A 17,319-nucleotide genomic window follows, 5' to 3' on the forward strand; every position below is an offset into this window, starting at 1 on the left:
CACAAAGTTTTTGTGTGTGGGGGCAGTCAATGGAATTTCCCGGTATAATGCGCGTCAGTCTATAGAACAAGGTGTCGAGCTGGTGTGACCTAGTACTCGTCAAAGGGATGTGGGCATTTTCATGTAAACAGGGAAACCCACAACAATGACTTTGTTGCTGAAAGGTTCATACTGAAATAATTAACATTTTTCAAGCTTTCTTTTATGTTATTTTAGGGTGAACAAAGAACAAGTTGCTCACTTTTTACTACTTTTTGATATTGTCTTGATAGGGTGCGTTTAAATTCTGACATGCCCTCTGTTTTCATGAAGTATGGAATTAAATATAATTTTTTATTTTTTAAAAACATTTTTGGCAGTTTTGTCATTAATTGACACTACTTATTCTTTTCCAATTGAAGACAAACTATTCATTCCCTATAATTATTCATCATCTCTCGCCAATCCGAGCAGCGGAGCAAAAAAACCTAACCGTTTTCGAATAAAGCAGCATGAAACTATCCCTTGAATAGCGCCCTCTACCGATCGAGTAGCCGAAGTTGGTCCATTCTCAAATTTTCACAGGTTTATTTTATGCATAATACGTTGAGATAAACCAAGTGAGAAGACTGGTCTTTGACAATCACCAATAACCAGTGTCTTAAAAGTGAGTTAAAGATGCTATGTCAGATTTTTGGCCGATTTGACCAAAAAATTTTGATTTAAAAATCAATAGGTATTTTGATGGGGAGTCGGATGTTACATGTACATTTGAGCCATTGCTCGAAAAAGTCCGCATACTATTAGTACCAGTAAAAAAAAAATGCTCAAATTGAGTTTTTGTTGGATCCCGACAATATATCACGAGACCAATTCTTATGTGTTTTATAAGAAACGTTTCAAATTTTTGTCATGGTTCCCAACAATTAAAAGTATAAGTTAAACTTTTTTTCGTTAGAGCGGGTGATACTCTTTGAAATACCATTCACTCAAAAAAATCTATTTTTTAATGTTTGGGGCCAACAATCTGACATAGCATCGTACTTCCCCGATGGATATTTTCGTTCACTTAACTGCCTCAATCTACATTAATTATACATCCTCTACCAAAGAAAATCTAATTCCGGTGCTCATCAGTGAGAAAATCCTGCAAGGTCCCCTATGAATCGGCCAAGACCACACCCCAAAAATAGTATGAATAAACGCTGCATTGTCTTCTTTGTTGATTTATAAGTTTTAATATCTCATCATTACACCTTCAACATTACATTACATAATCCCAAAAACATAACACAAGATGGTTGAGCCAAGAATTTTGATAGAAAATTTCAAAATAAAAACAAGAATGTAGAAACTAAAAAGAAAGATGCATGTTAATAAATATTAATTTTGGTTTAACCCTTACATGGATGTGTGTTAGCACTGTCTGTATTCTCAGTACTTTCTCAAGTTCCATGAAAAAATATATCTTGGCTGGGATTCAAACCCACGACCTTTGCATTTTTGGTGCATAGCCAAAATTATTATTCTTTCTCCCCTGCAAAAGCATCAATCTTCCCCAAACTAATTTATAATAAACATACAGTCAACCCTCATTCTAAAGACCACTGTTGCGTGGTTCTGAAAGAGTACATTCTGTAGTCCCGAAACTCATTTCTGCTTTGCATTTCTGTCTTGGTAATTTGGCTAGTCCCAGTGGTCTAACCGTCTTGTTATACAGAAGTCAACTGTCTTGTTGTACTGGTATAATTAATATCTAACACATACCCAATGTTTAAAAAAAATTAACAACCAAAATTAAATAAATTGTTTAAGTAATAACAATAAAATAAATTTACAGCATTCCGAAACAAAAAACCTAAAAGGATCATCAGCGATGCCGCCGCAGAAAATCAACAGAACAATCTGAAATCAGAACCGAAAAGAATTTGCTTTGAAAACAAAGTGTGGGAATTTCATTCTTGTTATGACAAATAAGCATTAAAATCAACAAAACAAATAGACCTTATGCACATGACATCATATGAGTAGGGGGTCCTCGAAAGAGGTCACACTGTGGTCGATACTGTTTGGCGTGCATACATAATGTATGTTTCCATTGTTTGATCATAGTTTCACCTCTAAGATTGTGGCATGCCGACGTCGGTGCATAAGGTCTATTCATATACAAAAGAAATGTTAAACACTCTACAGAGCTGCCAACCTTTGCAATCAGGGAGCTTGTGTACAACATTCAGGGAGATGTTCAGTAAGGTCACAGACGGATGGGAGATTTAACCGAGTCGTTGCGTCCGCACTGGATTTTCTGGCTCGGTTAAACCGACTTGGTCAATCATCCTGGGCACCTTTGGCTCGGTTAAACTACCCACGCGGCGTGGGAAAGTTACCCGTCAGGAAAGTTACCCGGGCTGTTAGCACTGGACTTGACTGAAATTGGTAAGTTACCCATTGGCTCGGTTAGTTTGCCCAAATTAAGTCTAGTGCGAACACGGCTTTCAGTCAACACAGGGATCTATAATCAGGGAGATTTTCAAATTTGTTCATCAATACATGGAATGGGTTTATTTTCCTGGGAGCTTTCTGCAAAATCAGAGAGTTGGCAGCTCTTATATTATGTACAACAGTAAAACACCCCCCCCCCCAAAAAAAAGAAAAAAAAAAAAAAAAAAATAGATTTTCACAACTCGCACAAATAGTAAAAAGATCATTTAGCTATTGGAAACGCCAAGGGGAAATATTTAGGGCTTGTTCAGATTTGGTTTGGCTTACAAAAGTCGCTTTCAATATCAGCATCTATCGATAAGCTGGGGAAAGAAATTATCATCATTACAAGCCTCTAAATAAAATAAGTTTGTTGAAAAAAACGGGGGGAAATGTAATCGATCAATAATAGGTTAAACTCACCTTTGACCTTGGTGTAGTGGGTCATGGTCATCATCTCTTGGATTATGGTCAGCCTGAATAAAAAGTAGCAAACGATTCATTTGCAACTTCAAATAAAATGCAATGGATACTTTTAAATAAAAACATGGCCTCTAGTCCAGAGGTCCTACATTTCCCTTGAAATTTGAGAATTCGTTCAACCACACTTCGAAACTCATGATGATTTGTGTCCCCCCTCTAATATATCTTCCATGAAATTGTTTTGCAAATATAAACATTCATTTTGTCAATTGCTCAACGAATGAGTGTCACAAACTCAATTTGAATCGAGTAATCTTTGTGTGGATTTCAAAACTCGGTCGAGAAAGCTACCATTATTTATTATTTGTGTGGTTTATTCATCACCCACTCCAATTTTTCAAACTGTGAAGCAGACGGATACAATGGACCCTACGCTCTAAGAGAGTGACATAAAGGCTTGTTCAGATTTGGTTTGGCTTACAAAAGTCGCTTTCAATATCAGCATCTATCGATAAGCTGGGGAAAGAAATTATCATCATTACAAGCCATCGACACCAACTCCTTAGAATGATTTATTGGGATTCTTCCTCACTCAAACAAGATCCAATGGGAGATTTTGAGGCGCTAGGTGGCAGCAGAGTTACCAGGAAAATGTCCATTGCTTACGTGGTTCTGAGCATGCGCACATTACCGAGAACAATTGATTCTACCTGGCAAGTCTGCTGCCACCTAGTGTCCCAAAAGTCCCCTATGATGGTAATTCAAAACCCAGATTATGATGGTAAGCCCGGTCATTTGTAAAAGCATAATCAATATTAGTGCAGACCTCAGCAGGCATGACATTTTGTTCTTGGGAAAGGGTCAAACAAGTTTGATTTTCAAAGGAGATAGTTTTCAAACAGAAACTCCTTACCTAACTCTTATCAGCCAACGTTACGATCCGCTTCTTATTTCTTGTAAGATCTGCAAAAATTAACAAATATCACTTTACATTTCATGTTAAAACTTCATTTCCATCACAACATAGGGAGCCTTAATTATGAACCAAAGGGAGCCCATGTCTGCCAGTATTTTCTGGACTGTGCAGAGACTGAAAGGAACACGTTGCCTTGGATCGGTCGAGTTGGTCTTTGAAAAGCGTTTGTAACCGTTTGCTATAAAATTGGTATTGTTAGAAAGATGTTGTAAAAGTAGAATACAATGATCTACACAAATACGCCTCAAAATTGCGTGGTTTTCGTTTTACCTCGTCGACTAACATGGTCGGCCATTTATGGGAGTCAAAAAGTTGACTCCCATAAATGGCCGACTGTGTTAATTCGCGACGTAAAATGAAAACCGTGCAATTTTGAGTGATGCTTGTGTGGATCATTATATTCTACTTTTAAAACATCTTTCCAACCATATACATTTCATAACAAACGGTTTCAAACGCTTTTTTATAGACCAACTCGTCCGATCCAAGGCAACGTGTTCCTTTAAACTCCTATATCAAAGCGCTGATAAAACAAAATATTGTGTTTAGTGTTTTGGTAACCATTCAACATCAAAGATATCAAGTTTTGTGCCAAAGGCAAAGTCGGTCAGCTCAGACATCCAAGGAAGTTGAAACCATCATGAAGACCCGGAGGTCTCTCTGGTGGAAACTGCAGATGTTGGGAAAAAATATCATCATCGCCGACAGAAATTCGCATCTTTGGAACCATCTTTAATAAATCTTGTATTAAGACCAAAGATGCCTATAGAGGAAACTTAATCAAAAAAGTACAGATTTCACAATTTTGTGAAGTTGTTAAACAGGAAAAAAAACAAAAAAACAAGCAATTTCGCTTGGCAAAATAATATAAGGGCTCTGGTCGTACCAGTATGAATGACACTCTTTTTTTGACTGGTAACCTGTCACGGTTTTCTTTATGCCAAGCAAGTTTTGTTTGCTTACAAGCTTGTTGAGACTGGGCTCTGCCGAACATGAGTTCGAGCCAACACTGTAAATAACAGCACTTGGAACATTCAAATCTCTTCTCAAAACTTATCATATGTCACCGGTTTTTAAGGACTAATTTTGTTGGTTTTTGGTTTTTACTGCGCCCTGAACACCCAGCAAGGTGGATATGTGCGCATTACAAGTAATATTATTATTATTATTAAAGCACACCATATTGCTATGATTATGATGACCATGGCTTACCTAATTCCGGATGTCAGAGGCAAAATCTGAGGAGAAATGGAAACCAAATGAAATGATTTTGAAAATATTGACTGTTTTTTGCATAGTGAGGTATCAATATCCATGAGAAATATTTGGCCTACGGTAACACCATGCGAGTATCTACTTGCTGTGCAGACTATGTTCGAGTAGCCAGGCTGTTCTGGTAACCCATGTTGCTACAAGCTTGGAACATTCATGATCACACAATAGATGGAAAGAAAGCTACTTGGCTGAATGTATAAATATTTAATTGTTTATGTAATAAGGTCTTCCAAATATTGATTACGGCGAATCAATCTAAACTGGTAAAGCAAAGTGAGATGTCATAACACAAATCGCTATGGTGATACTGACAACTCATCTTTCGACGACTCTTAGTGGTTTGTAGGCCCCCAAGATCGAGCCCAGCTGGGCTTATTACTATATAGACATGGTTCAGATCTCCAAGGTGAAATGTGACCCATCACTGTGCTGTACACTAGGGATCAACGGATATAGGGTCTCATCATAACCATAATAATGCAAATCTTAAATTTTTGAAATTTCTACCGTTTATCAAACGCAAAAACAAATTGAAATAAATAAATGACAAAACCAACCTATTCAAGAGGAATGAGAAATGCTGATATCCCCAGCATCACGTTGGTTGCGTATCACGAGACCTGGAAAAGTATCACATATTATCAAGTATTATTTTAAGAGAAGCGAACGAAATTGCTAAATAACAAAGTACAATATTGGGGTGAACAAAGAAAAAATGACCAGAGCGGGGCTTGAACCTGCAACCGCTGGCTTAATGGTCCCGAGGTTCTACCAAATGAGCTATCTAGTGGTCTTCCAATTTTGTCAACTTTGTTCCCCAAAGTACAATATCTTTGTTCCCAAAGTACAATATCTTTGTTCCCGAAATACAATATCTTTGTTCCCAAGTGAAACATTTTCTCGCTTGACCTACGGAGGCTTGTTCAGATTTGGTTTGGCTTACAAAAGTCGCTTTCAATATCAGCATCTATCGATAAGCTGGGGAAAGAAATTATCATCATTACAAGCCTCTTCACAGGTTTCTAATCATTTGACGGCACACCATGGCTCTCGATCGTCATGTGTTTTAGTATTGGATGCCCTTAGTAAAAACCCTTAGCAACAGTAATAGCCGTAGCTGTAATTTCAGATACAGTCCTTACATGCCTCGAGTTTTGTTCTCTAAGGGGCACATCATTCTCCCTCTGGTAAAGGGGCATTTCTATGAGGAAAATATAAATCTGGATTGGAACTTTGCAAGAAGGCACCGCAGCAAAAGCACAAGGCACCACAGCAAAAGCACAAGGCACCACATCAAAAGCACAGGGCACCATGGCAATTGCTGTGGGTGCCGTGGGTTATTTAGGGCATGGCCTTACTTTTCCATAAAATGAAAAGGAACCATGGCAGCATTTAAAAAAAAGAAAAATTGAACAAAGTACCTAACCTTACCTTTCATTCACTAGAAAAGACAGATGACGTTGCAATAGCCTGCAAGCAGAGGCAAGAAACTCCATGACGAGATCTTTATATCTAAGAAAGGAATAAAAGGCTTTTCAACTACTAATTTACAGAGATAATTCCGTACATGAAAAGTTTTATGTTTAGTAAAGCTGTTTATTTTTCAAGAGTACATAATTTACTTTATAAAAAAGAAAGAGAAAAAAAGACATCCATTCTAGTACTGATCTGTGAAAAATAACATGTTAAGTAGAGCTGTTTATTTTCAAGAGTACAACATCGACTTAAAAAAAAAAAGGACATCCATTTTAGAACAGGTGTCAAGAATTATGAAAGATTGGTTTAATGCGATCAACCACATAATGCAAAATAAATCCACTTTCTGAAGATGTCAAATTATTTTCAGTTTATGTAGTGTGGACATGGTTCAGATCTCCAAGGTGAAATGTGACCCATCACTGTGCTGTACACTAGGGATCAACGGATATAGGGTCTCATCATAACCATGCTACAGACAGGACTGCTTTGGCTTAACAACTTTTAATATTTGTTTTCTTCTTGCAAACTTTTATAAAATTTAATAAAAACTTAATAAAAATATAACAAATCAATGGAGAAACAAACCTGTCAAGAATGAATAAGTTGTGTTGATATCTCTATACTTTACTATCCCGGTTGTTGTATATCACAGTACCACAGACCTGAAAGATTATCACATGTAATCAAGAAAGTTAACAAAATTGCTCTACAACCAAATACAAGAAAAACATTTTTTAAATCACCATTAAGGCTTTCGTGGTGCCTAAAGTGACGAGTAACAAAATATACTTTAAGCATTGACGTCATCAAGCCGCCATCTTTGAGGTAAACCAAAGACGAAACATTTAAAATGCACAGATTTTTATGCATAACGCATATAATTGGCCAAATGAGCTGAGCAACCTCCCTTTTACCACCAGGCGAGGGCGCCCTGCTCAAATGATGTCATATGCATAAGATCCATCATAGAAACCTGGTTTGGATTTTGATCAAACAACACAGCACAAATATAGTTGGAACAATTATCAGTAAGGTGTGCATATATGCATGGAAAAATAATTTCTTGTTTCTTTAGTAAGGGAATGGTTCAGATCTCCAAGGTGAAGTGTGCCCCAACACAGTGTAGGAACAACACTAGGGATCAACGGATAAGGGTCTCATCATAACCATGTGATTTTCATTTTCGTAAAACTTATTCAGATTTCCTGCGCTTCATAAATTTTGGCTAAAATTATAAGTAACTGATAATTGAGGTTGATCCAGTTTAGTCACAATAATGTACCATCACCGTAAATTTGGACACAAAAAAAAGCAAAGCATTCACACAAAAATTTAGTGGCTGTTCAAGAAACCAATGACCAAGAATAATGGTTGCTTGCTATTCAAAATAAATAGGACAGGTTCAAAAAAGTCAATTACATCAGGGGAAAATGAGATTCAAGAAATCAACTTACCACTTTCATCATCATACAGTGCTCCAAGAAAGATGCTCCGAGATTCGTCTTTTATGCTGGAAAGCCTGATATGAAAATTCAGAAATCGTCACGGTTACATAAAATAGAAAAAATGTTCGGGAAAAAACCTCAATCTTCTGAATTTGTTTGGAAGCATCAATATATCATTTGGCTAAGACATCCAAGGAAGTTTAAACCATCATCAAGACCCGGAGGTCTCTATGGTGGAAACTGCAGATGTTGGGAAAAAATATCATCATCGCCAATCTACTTTGATTTCTTCCTAGTTAATGTATTTATAAATGGTGTACTCTTTATAATCAGATATAAGCCCGATACCATATCCTGTCTGGTTGTACACATGTGTTCCGTTGTTATTCATTTCAGTTACGAGTGACACAAGGTATTAACTAGAAATTGAAAAAAGTGTTACATTTTTTTCTTCTTAAATGAATATTTAGCATTTTCACATTCCTTGCAAGTGCACCACTGGAAGACATCCACAGAGAAACTTTTTTATCTTTTGAGCATTAGCCTAAATATTATGGTTAACATTTTTCTTTACTAGGTATGCGATAAAGTTATGGCAAAGTAAGGAGTAACCTGCATAGTGCTTATTTTTAATTTAATTTTAAACTTAATTTCCAGTTTCTGTGGCACTATAAAAATGAGGATATGAAAATTGGGGGTCTGTCAACAAGAAATCGGGGAAAAAAATCCATTCAAATAGCTCATCATGGCCAGAAAAACATCAGCCACAATTTTGTGAACTACGCTCCTTTTTTGTTTTACAGTCATTGTGTTAAGATTAACAAAAAGGTTTCAAACTTGCTCACATTTTTGATGGTTGCTTTGTATGATCAGCTTGGTATTCCTGTAGAGTGGGAAAGAAATATAATTATCAATAAAGGTTAGGAATCAATGTCTCCGTCATGGGTTTTTCTTTAAAGAAATAAAAAACACATGTCTGGCTTGTTCAGATTTGGTTTGGCTTACAAAAGTCGCTTTCAATATCAGCATCTATCGATAAGCTGGGGAAAGAAATTATCATCATTACAAGCCTTCAAGTCTATTTAATTTATGTAGACTGTCTACACCGCAGGAACATCATAATTCCTTTATAGGTTAAATTTCATTAAGATTAAAACACAATTAAGTTGACATACCTTACTTGGTCTTCAGTTTGATGGGTCGTGCCATTTCTTGCTGATGACTTAGATGGTGAACCAAGCAGGCTTTATTAGACCAGTCTCATCAGACTACAGAGACATAAATAGGTACCGAGTTAAAACAAATTATATTTGGTCAACAATCTCAAAAGGGACACTAAATATATAAGAAACAAAGAAATTCAGTGTTTAAGACACTGGACACCTTTGGTTATTGTCAATGGCCACTCTTGTCGCCTTAACAACAACAAAAGTGTGAAAATTTGACTCAATTGCTCGTCGAAATTGCGAGATAATAATGGAAGAAAAAACACCATTGTCACACGAAGTTGTGTGCTTTCAGGACCTCAAAATCTCATTGAGGTCTCAAAATCAAATTTGTGGAAAATTACTTCTTTAACAGAAACTAGGTTACTTCGGAGGGAGCTGTTTCTCACAATGTTTTATACTATCAACAGCTCTACATTGCTCGTTACCAAGTAAGTTTTTATGCTAACAATTATTTTGAGTAATTACAAATAGTGTCCAGTGCCTTTTAATCTTTGGTGATTGAGTGCCCAACTGAACATAGTGTCCAGTGCCTTTTAATCTTTGGTGATTGAGTGCCCAACTGAACATAGTGTCCAGTGCCTTTTAATCTTTGGTGATTGAGTGCCCAACTGAACATAGTGTCCAGTGCCTTTTAATCTTTGGTGATTGAGTGCCCAACTGAACATAGTGTCCAGTGCCTTTTAATCTTTGGTGATTGAGTGCCCAACTGAACATAGTGTCCAGTGCCTTTTAATCTTTGGTGATTGAGTGCCCAACTGAACATAGTGTCCAGTGCCTTTTAATCTTTGGTGATTGAGTGCCCAACTGAACATAGTGTCCAGTGCCTTTTAATCTTTGGTGATTGAGTGCCCAACTGAACATCATCCACACGCATTCATGCATGAGCGTACTAAGAACCAACACCAAGTTACTACACGTTATGGTCATGTCAGCTCAGACATCCAAGGAAGTTGAAACCATCATCAAGACCCGGAGGTCTCTATGGTGGAAACTGCAGATGTTGGGAAAAAATATCATCATCGCTGACAAAATTATGTTTTCTCAAAAACAAACTAAAAATTGAATAAAACACTTACCTTAACTCCTCAGTATTCCTGCATACTTGTACACAGTATTCCTGCATACTTGGACTCCTATGAAGGTAAATAATAAATATAATAGAACTTTAGTTGGGCAACTGAGAAAAAAAGATTTGGGCGGTATTGTTAACACACCAGTACAGGAACGATTCTGGGGGCTTGTTCAGATTTGGTTTGGCTTACAAAAGTCGCTTTCAATATCAGCATCTATCGATAAGCTGGGGAAAGAAATTATCATCATAACAAGCCATTGAATAGAAATGTACAGATTAATTTTTCAAACAGGACTAAATCCTAAAATCTTTAAACTTTCTTACCTATTCTTTCCACAGGCATCTTCACGTGTTTCTTGAACTATCTGCAAGAAACAAATCAATCAAACTCCATAAACAAAAACATGAAATATAATCAAAGTTTAAGTTCAGATTAACTCCTATTTTTTGGTCAGCTAAGACATCCAAGGAAGTTTAAACCATCATCAAGACCCGGAGGTCTCTATGGTGGAAACTGCAGATGTTGGGAAAAAATATCATCATCGCCGACAAAACATTGTTTGCTTAACAAAAAATAAAATGTAATAAGCTTACCATTGGTTCATATACTATCATGTGATCGTTACTCGACTGCAAAGTAATGACTGCCAAAAATAGAAGCATTGTTATCTGTGTAAAAAAAAAGAAGAAAGTAAAATGACAATAAAAAACACATATACATGGTTAATTGGCAGCAGAGTGTTTTGGTCAACAATGTTCCATGTTTATAGTGGAGTGGGTGGGAAGGGATTCCTGTTATTATAGGATCTAGATTCAGACTATAAGCAGTCGTAAGCAAAACTTTTAAGGCCTCATTCATAGTTTTCTGATTTATCCCAAGGAAAATAAAATAAAAATAAAAATAAGAAAACAGATTTCAAGTCGTAAGAATATCATGCATCTATTCTAAATAATAGCGATGAATGCTATTGTTCAAAGTAAGAATATAAAATGGACCACTTTTGTTGTGTGAGAAGGGGACAAATTGATCATTATAAGGCTTGTTCAGATTTGGTTTGGCTTACAAAAGTCGCTTTCAATATCAGCATCTATCGATAAGCTGGGGAAAGAAATTATCATCATTACAAGCCATTGATCTTAATTCTCATAAAAATGTATAGGTTTACATTTACAATGCGACTATTACGTTTATTCACCTTGACAATCAATGTAATACTAAAAATCTTGCAATGTTCTTACCCAATCTGTCCACCAGCATCTTCAAATGCTTCTTGAAAAGTCTGCAAGAAATAAATGAATGAAACTCCATAAACAAATGAAACAAATATAATCAAAGTCGAAATCAAATTAAATAAGATTTTATCAGCTCAGACATCCAAGGAAGTTGAAACCATCATCAAGACCCGAAGGTCTCTCTGGTGGAAACTGCAGATGTTGGGAAAAAATATCATCATCGCCAACAAAATTATGTTTTCTCAAAAACAAACTCAAACTGAATAAAACATTTACCTTAACTCCTCATTCTTCCTGGATACTTGTACACAGTATTCCTGCATACTTGTACTCCTGTGAAGGTAAATGATAAATATCAAAGAACTTTAGTTGGGCAACTGAGAAAAAAAGATTTGGGCGGTATTGTTACCGCACCAGTACAGGAACGATTCTGGAGGCTTGTTCAGATTTGGTTTGGCTTACAAAAGTCGCTTTCAATATCAGCATCTATCGATAAGCTGGGGAAAGAAATTATCATCATAACAAGCCAGTGATCTTAATTATCATAAAAATGTACAGAATAATTTTTCAAATGGGACTAAATCCTAAAATCTTGTAACTTTCTTACCTATTCTCTCCACAGGCATCTTCAAGTGTTTCTTGAACTATCTGCAAGAAATAAACAAATCAAACTCCATAAACAAAAACGAGAAAAACTCATAAAATTTGAAGTTCAGATTAAATTCCTATTTTTAGGTCAGCTCAGACATCCAAGGAAGTTTAAACCATCATCAAGACCCGGAGATCTCTATGGTGGTAACTGCAGATGTTGGGAAAAAATATCATCATCGTCTACAAAATTATGTTTTCTCAAAAGCCAACTAAAATTGAATAAAACATTTACCTTAAATCCTCAGTATTCCTGCATACTTGTACACAATATTCCTGCATACTTGGACTCCTATGAAGGTAAATGATAAATATAAAAGAACTTTAGTCGGGCAACTGAGAAAAAAGATTTGAGCGGTATTGTTATCACACCAGTACAGGAACGATTCTGGAGGCTTGTTCAGATTTGGTTTGGCTTACAAAAGTCGCTTTCAATATCAGCATCTATCGATAAGCTGGGGAAAGAAATTATCATCATTACAAGCCACTGACCTTAAATAAAATGTCTTAAAAATGTATGGAAAAAAAATCAGACTGTTGTGTAAATTCAACTCTGGAAATTAATCTATTTCCTAAAGATCTTGTAATTTCCTCACCCATTCTTTCCACAAGCATCTTCAAATGTTTCTTGAAGGATTATCTCGCATACCTGTAACACCGTAGAAGAAAGTACACAATTAATCAAAGTTATCAAAAAATGGAGATACAAATTTGGACAGTACTGTAATTACACTGGGAAAACAGGATCAAGCCTACATTTAGCAAAATTATATCACTGTGAGTTTTAAATAACTTTTTCGTTCAAATTTGGTTTGTCAACACAAACTCTGGTTTGTGTTCTCTGTACTTGTTAAGAATCAAAGTGATTGAAACACGCCTCAAGTCAATTTTTATTTTTTTTTAAATTAAAAGAAAAAAAGAAGAAAAAATATGCAAAAAAAAGATTTTGTCAGCTCAGACATCCAAGGAAGTTGAAACCATCATCAAGACCCGGAGGTCTCTCTGGTGGAAACTGCAGATGTTGGGAAAAAATATCATCATCGCCGACATAATAATTGCGAAGAAAAAAAAATTAAATGAAAACAAATTATAAACTTACAAGTTTCTTTTTCTCCCAATTGTCTTCGTACTCCTTTTCCTTTTTCCTAAAAAATATATAAAACAAAAAGTATAAACAAATAAAGTACGAGACCATTTTGTTGAAAAAGATTTTAGAATTTGTTTACTCAGTTGAAACAAACAGGCTTGTTCAGATTTGGTTTGGCTTACAAAAGTCGCTTTCAATATCAGCATCTATCGATAAGCTGGGGAAAGAAATTATCATCATAACAAGTCCTGCCCAGTAAATTAGTTTTAAATCTATATTTTCTTTAAATCGACAATTTATAGTTGATACAGCTGTGTCAGTATGCAAACAAATCAGCAGCAAACTGCACAGTGCTGATGAAGTTTTACAACATCGAGCGTCTGCATTGGACATTTCATAAAATTACACCAAAAAAAGCGTGCACAATTTTTGTTAATTAATTAATGTACACGCCAAACATTTTAAGTGAATAAAGGGGAGAAATTGGAAAAAGTTTCTGTATCTTGCCACCACTTTTTCATTCGCCTTGAAATAAAACAGCATATTTACTCAAGTTAGACTTAGAATATTTCTTTTGTTAAAAAACTTTTTTATTTACAACTAAGGAATTCAAGATGCCCTTTCCTAAATAGGACATACAAATTAATTGTTATATTTTAAAAATATTTTACACTACACAGCACTACACTACAGCCAGCACAACAGCCCGTTCCTATAAAAAAATACTTAATTTTAACTTAAGTATGATTATGAATTTCAAATTCAATTCAGTTTAGAACACACATCAGAAAAGAGAAAGTATACTATCTTATATGTTTTTTTTATGTTCAAATCAAAGTCACACTGTGTTCATCAATTAATGTTAAATTTGCTATTAGTACAATAATGCGAAGCAAGAGTCAAAGTCAAAGAGAACTTGATGTGGACCGCCACGCGCGCAAAGGCCGCACGCATGGTGCGGTTGGGTAATCCACCGGCCCGTACACGTGGTGTCGTCGTCTGGCGACCTGTGTGTGTTCGGTTTTTTTAATACGTGAATGAAGATGAAGTTTACGGACTTTGCTTAGTTCATTAACACAAACAAGATAACCACCAAACCAATATAACTTCTGAATATCATGCTTACGTAAACTTCATGATGGTCAAACTGCTGTCGGAAGGCGTAAATGCCTCCGAAAAGAGGGAATTTTCGAGGACGAGCTGAGTGTTCACCATCAACCGGTCCTGCTTCCATCACGCGGTGCAGCCAAAAGACCATACAAATTCTGCTGTGCGTGCGTGTTTCTCCGTTCTCCTCGCAAATTTCACTGTTGTGTACAAGGGTGGGTACCAGGCAAAACACGCCTTGCAATTGATAAGAGCGCCCTCTTGTGTAAAGTTTAGCCCCCGCCCTTTCCCTTCTCTTGTTCCTGCCCGTTGTGCTCGGGAGGGGAGGGGAGGGGAATATTTTTTATATTTTGAATATTAGTTTGTACATGTTCTTACCACTGTTTAAAGCAGGGTTTACTTTCTTCGCTGAAAATATATGAAAAAAACTTTGCAGGTTGACCCAGTAATTGTTTTGTACAAAAAGTACAAATTCACTGCACGCACAAGGCATCCAAACAAAACTAAAGTTTCCAAAAACAAGTGTTTAAAAACACTTTGTTTTGTCTGCCAAATCCAAACTTGAAAATGGAAGCAGTAAATGTACACAAAATGCTCATTTCAAAATCAATGAACCAAGACAGACAATTACAAATCAAACAACAAATTACAAAAGGACCTTTTTTTATTTAAGGGTTTCCCCACAATTTATTTCAAATTTTAATGCATCCGACTAAATCAGAGCAAAAGACAGTTCGAGAATCAACAAAATAATGTTGACACTATTGGAATTAGTTTTCCAGTACCTCATCTGCAACTATCCTTTGATTTGACATTCTCAAGGTTAAATACAAACTAACACTAAACATATAATAATAATTGTTGACAACAAATACAAAATAACAAACCCGGTCTTAATAATAAAAAACAAAAAATATTACACAAACTATAGCTGATTGAAGGATGACTGTTGCCCAATTTCAGAGCTGCTTGACAATTTGTTGCTTAGAAGAAATGAGCAGGATACCAGTCATTTATTATACGGGTGAAATAATAGATTGGCTGCTAATTTCTTTTTGGTAAGCATGATTTGTTGTGCTTAGCTACCTTTTTGTGCATAAGCAGCTCTATGAAAATGGGCCCTGGCTCACGATGAAATTGAACTCTCATCCAGTTACTGCACATAACAAGTCAGGGGATGGATCTCACAAAGAGTAGGACGAGTTACTGCAGTAACTAACTTAGGACTGCAGCTCTATGAAATTGGGCCCTGGCACATGGCTGTACATGAAATTGAACTCGCACCCAGTTACTGCACATGCAAGGGGAGCAACTTAGCCAGGGGGTGGATTTCACAAAGAGTTTAGGACCAGATATCGAGTTAGGACGAGTCACTACAGTAACTATCTTAGTCACAGTCTTAGGAGATATAAAAACTTAGACTTTTCCACTGGTCCTAAGTTTGGATTAGCCTAAGTTACTGGTCCTAGTGCTTGACTAGCATAAGTTTTCAATATCTCATAACTCTTTGTGAAATCGACCCCTGAGGAGTTAACAATTCCAGTTGCAGCCACTGGGTCTGCCACGCCTAATTAAGTAATTGCAAAAAAAAAAAACAATCATATTGAAACTAATTAATCACAAATAATTATTTTAAACTATCAAAATCATCAAAAATAAAAGTATACCTCTATTAATTGCAGTAAACAAATCACATAGACTTGTCATAATATTTTTTATAATCATTTCATCTGGTGTATTTATACATTATGTACATAAATCAACATTAATATCAACCAATTCAAAAGTTAAAAGGTCTTTTCCCACATGCTCAGTGAAAATTTGTTTACTTCAAAAAAATCACAAAAGAAAGAGAGAAGTCTTCAAATGATGTCTATTATTTGCAGAACTGAATCTATAGTTAAATCTCTTTAAAGGCACTGGAAACTTTTGGTAATTGTCAAAGACCAGTCTTCTCACCTTGCAAAACAACAAAAAATGGTTGTCGAAGTTTCGAGATAATAATGGAAGAAATGTACACTTTTGAGGTCTTGAAATCAAATTAAAATATATTTGTGGAAAATTACTTCTTCCTCAAAAACTACGTTTCTTCAGAGGGAGCTGTTTCTCATAATGTTTATACTATTAAAAGCTCTCCATTGCTCGTTACCAAGAAAAGTGTTATGCTAACAATTTATTTGAAGTAATTACCAATAGTGTACAGTGCCTTTAACCAAAAGAAAATGATTACTAAACAAGTCCATTTTCCAGTGGCTCAAAAAATAAAGGGACTAAAAAAAGTTAACCTGTGAAAATTTTGATTTTGATATAATGCCTGAAATCTGGAACGGTTATGTCCACAAAGCAAGAATATTAACGCTTTTCGAATTTAAACTTTTTAAAAATAAAAAGTGGTTTCCTTTTCCATAACCATGTAAGTTTTGCGTTAATCTGTGGAAATTAATACTGTCAATCAATGTTATACACAACCTTTATTTCTTATTAATTTACTAAAATAATTTTTGCAGAAGCCCAAACGAAGAATTCTTGTATATTCAAGGTTATTGTACAAAAGACCTTTTAACTTAAATGATCAATAACATTTTGTCGAAACAGTGAAACTAAATTTAAATTGAATGATATCTTGATTTATATGTAAAAATAGAATTTTAAAAGTCTGTGCCATCACTTTTCTTATCTCAACTTTTGGCAATATCATTGTGTCCTAAATTCTTATTTATTGATCAGTAACATTTTGTTGAAACAATGAAGCTAAACTTAAATTTAATGATACTCTGATTTAAATGTAAAAATAGAATTTAAGTGCATTGTACCATGATTTTTCTTATCTCAACTTTTGACAATATCATTGCGTAATAAATTCTCATTTATTTGCATAGTTGATA

General features: G+C 35.5%; 1 long non-coding RNA gene and 4 other non-coding genes across 5 annotated transcripts; all 5 read right to left on the reverse strand.

Annotated features, from left to right (window-relative positions):
- Window positions 1-1,195: 1,195 nt before the first annotated feature.
- On the reverse strand, window positions 1,196-14,576 carry LOC139936552 (uncharacterized). The gene is made up of 20 exons (XR_011785973.1): window positions 14,454-14,576; window positions 13,340-13,385; window positions 12,837-12,889; window positions 12,476-12,532; window positions 12,200-12,240; window positions 11,869-11,925; window positions 11,599-11,639; window positions 10,954-11,028; window positions 10,684-10,724; window positions 10,364-10,420; window positions 9,234-9,326; window positions 8,904-8,941; window positions 8,068-8,132; window positions 7,199-7,275; window positions 6,566-6,646; window positions 5,692-5,754; window positions 5,072-5,097; window positions 3,797-3,846; window positions 2,884-2,936; window positions 1,196-1,884 (listed from the first exon to the last, which is right to left on the reverse strand). It is a non-coding gene; the product is annotated as an uncharacterized lncRNA (long non-coding RNA).
- LOC139936768 (small nucleolar RNA SNORD14) lies at window positions 4,468-4,563 on the reverse strand. Its single transcript, XR_011786022.1, has one exon. It is a non-coding gene; the product is annotated as a small nucleolar RNA SNORD14 (small nucleolar RNA).
- On the reverse strand, window positions 8,237-8,332 carry LOC139936769 (small nucleolar RNA SNORD14). The gene has a single exon (XR_011786023.1). It is a non-coding gene; the product is annotated as a small nucleolar RNA SNORD14 (small nucleolar RNA).
- On the reverse strand, window positions 10,217-10,312 carry LOC139936765 (small nucleolar RNA SNORD14). Its single transcript, XR_011786020.1, has one exon. It is a non-coding gene; the product is annotated as a small nucleolar RNA SNORD14 (small nucleolar RNA).
- On the reverse strand, window positions 13,191-13,286 carry LOC139936767 (small nucleolar RNA SNORD14). The gene has a single exon (XR_011786021.1). It is a non-coding gene; the product is annotated as a small nucleolar RNA SNORD14 (small nucleolar RNA).
- Window positions 14,577-17,319: the final 2,743 nt, after the last annotated feature.

The sequence above is a fragment of the Asterias amurensis genome, chromosome 4 (assembly GCF_032118995.1).
Source record: "Asterias amurensis chromosome 4, ASM3211899v1".
NCBI classification, from domain to species: Eukaryota; Metazoa; Echinodermata; class Asteroidea; order Forcipulatida; family Asteriidae; genus Asterias; species Asterias amurensis.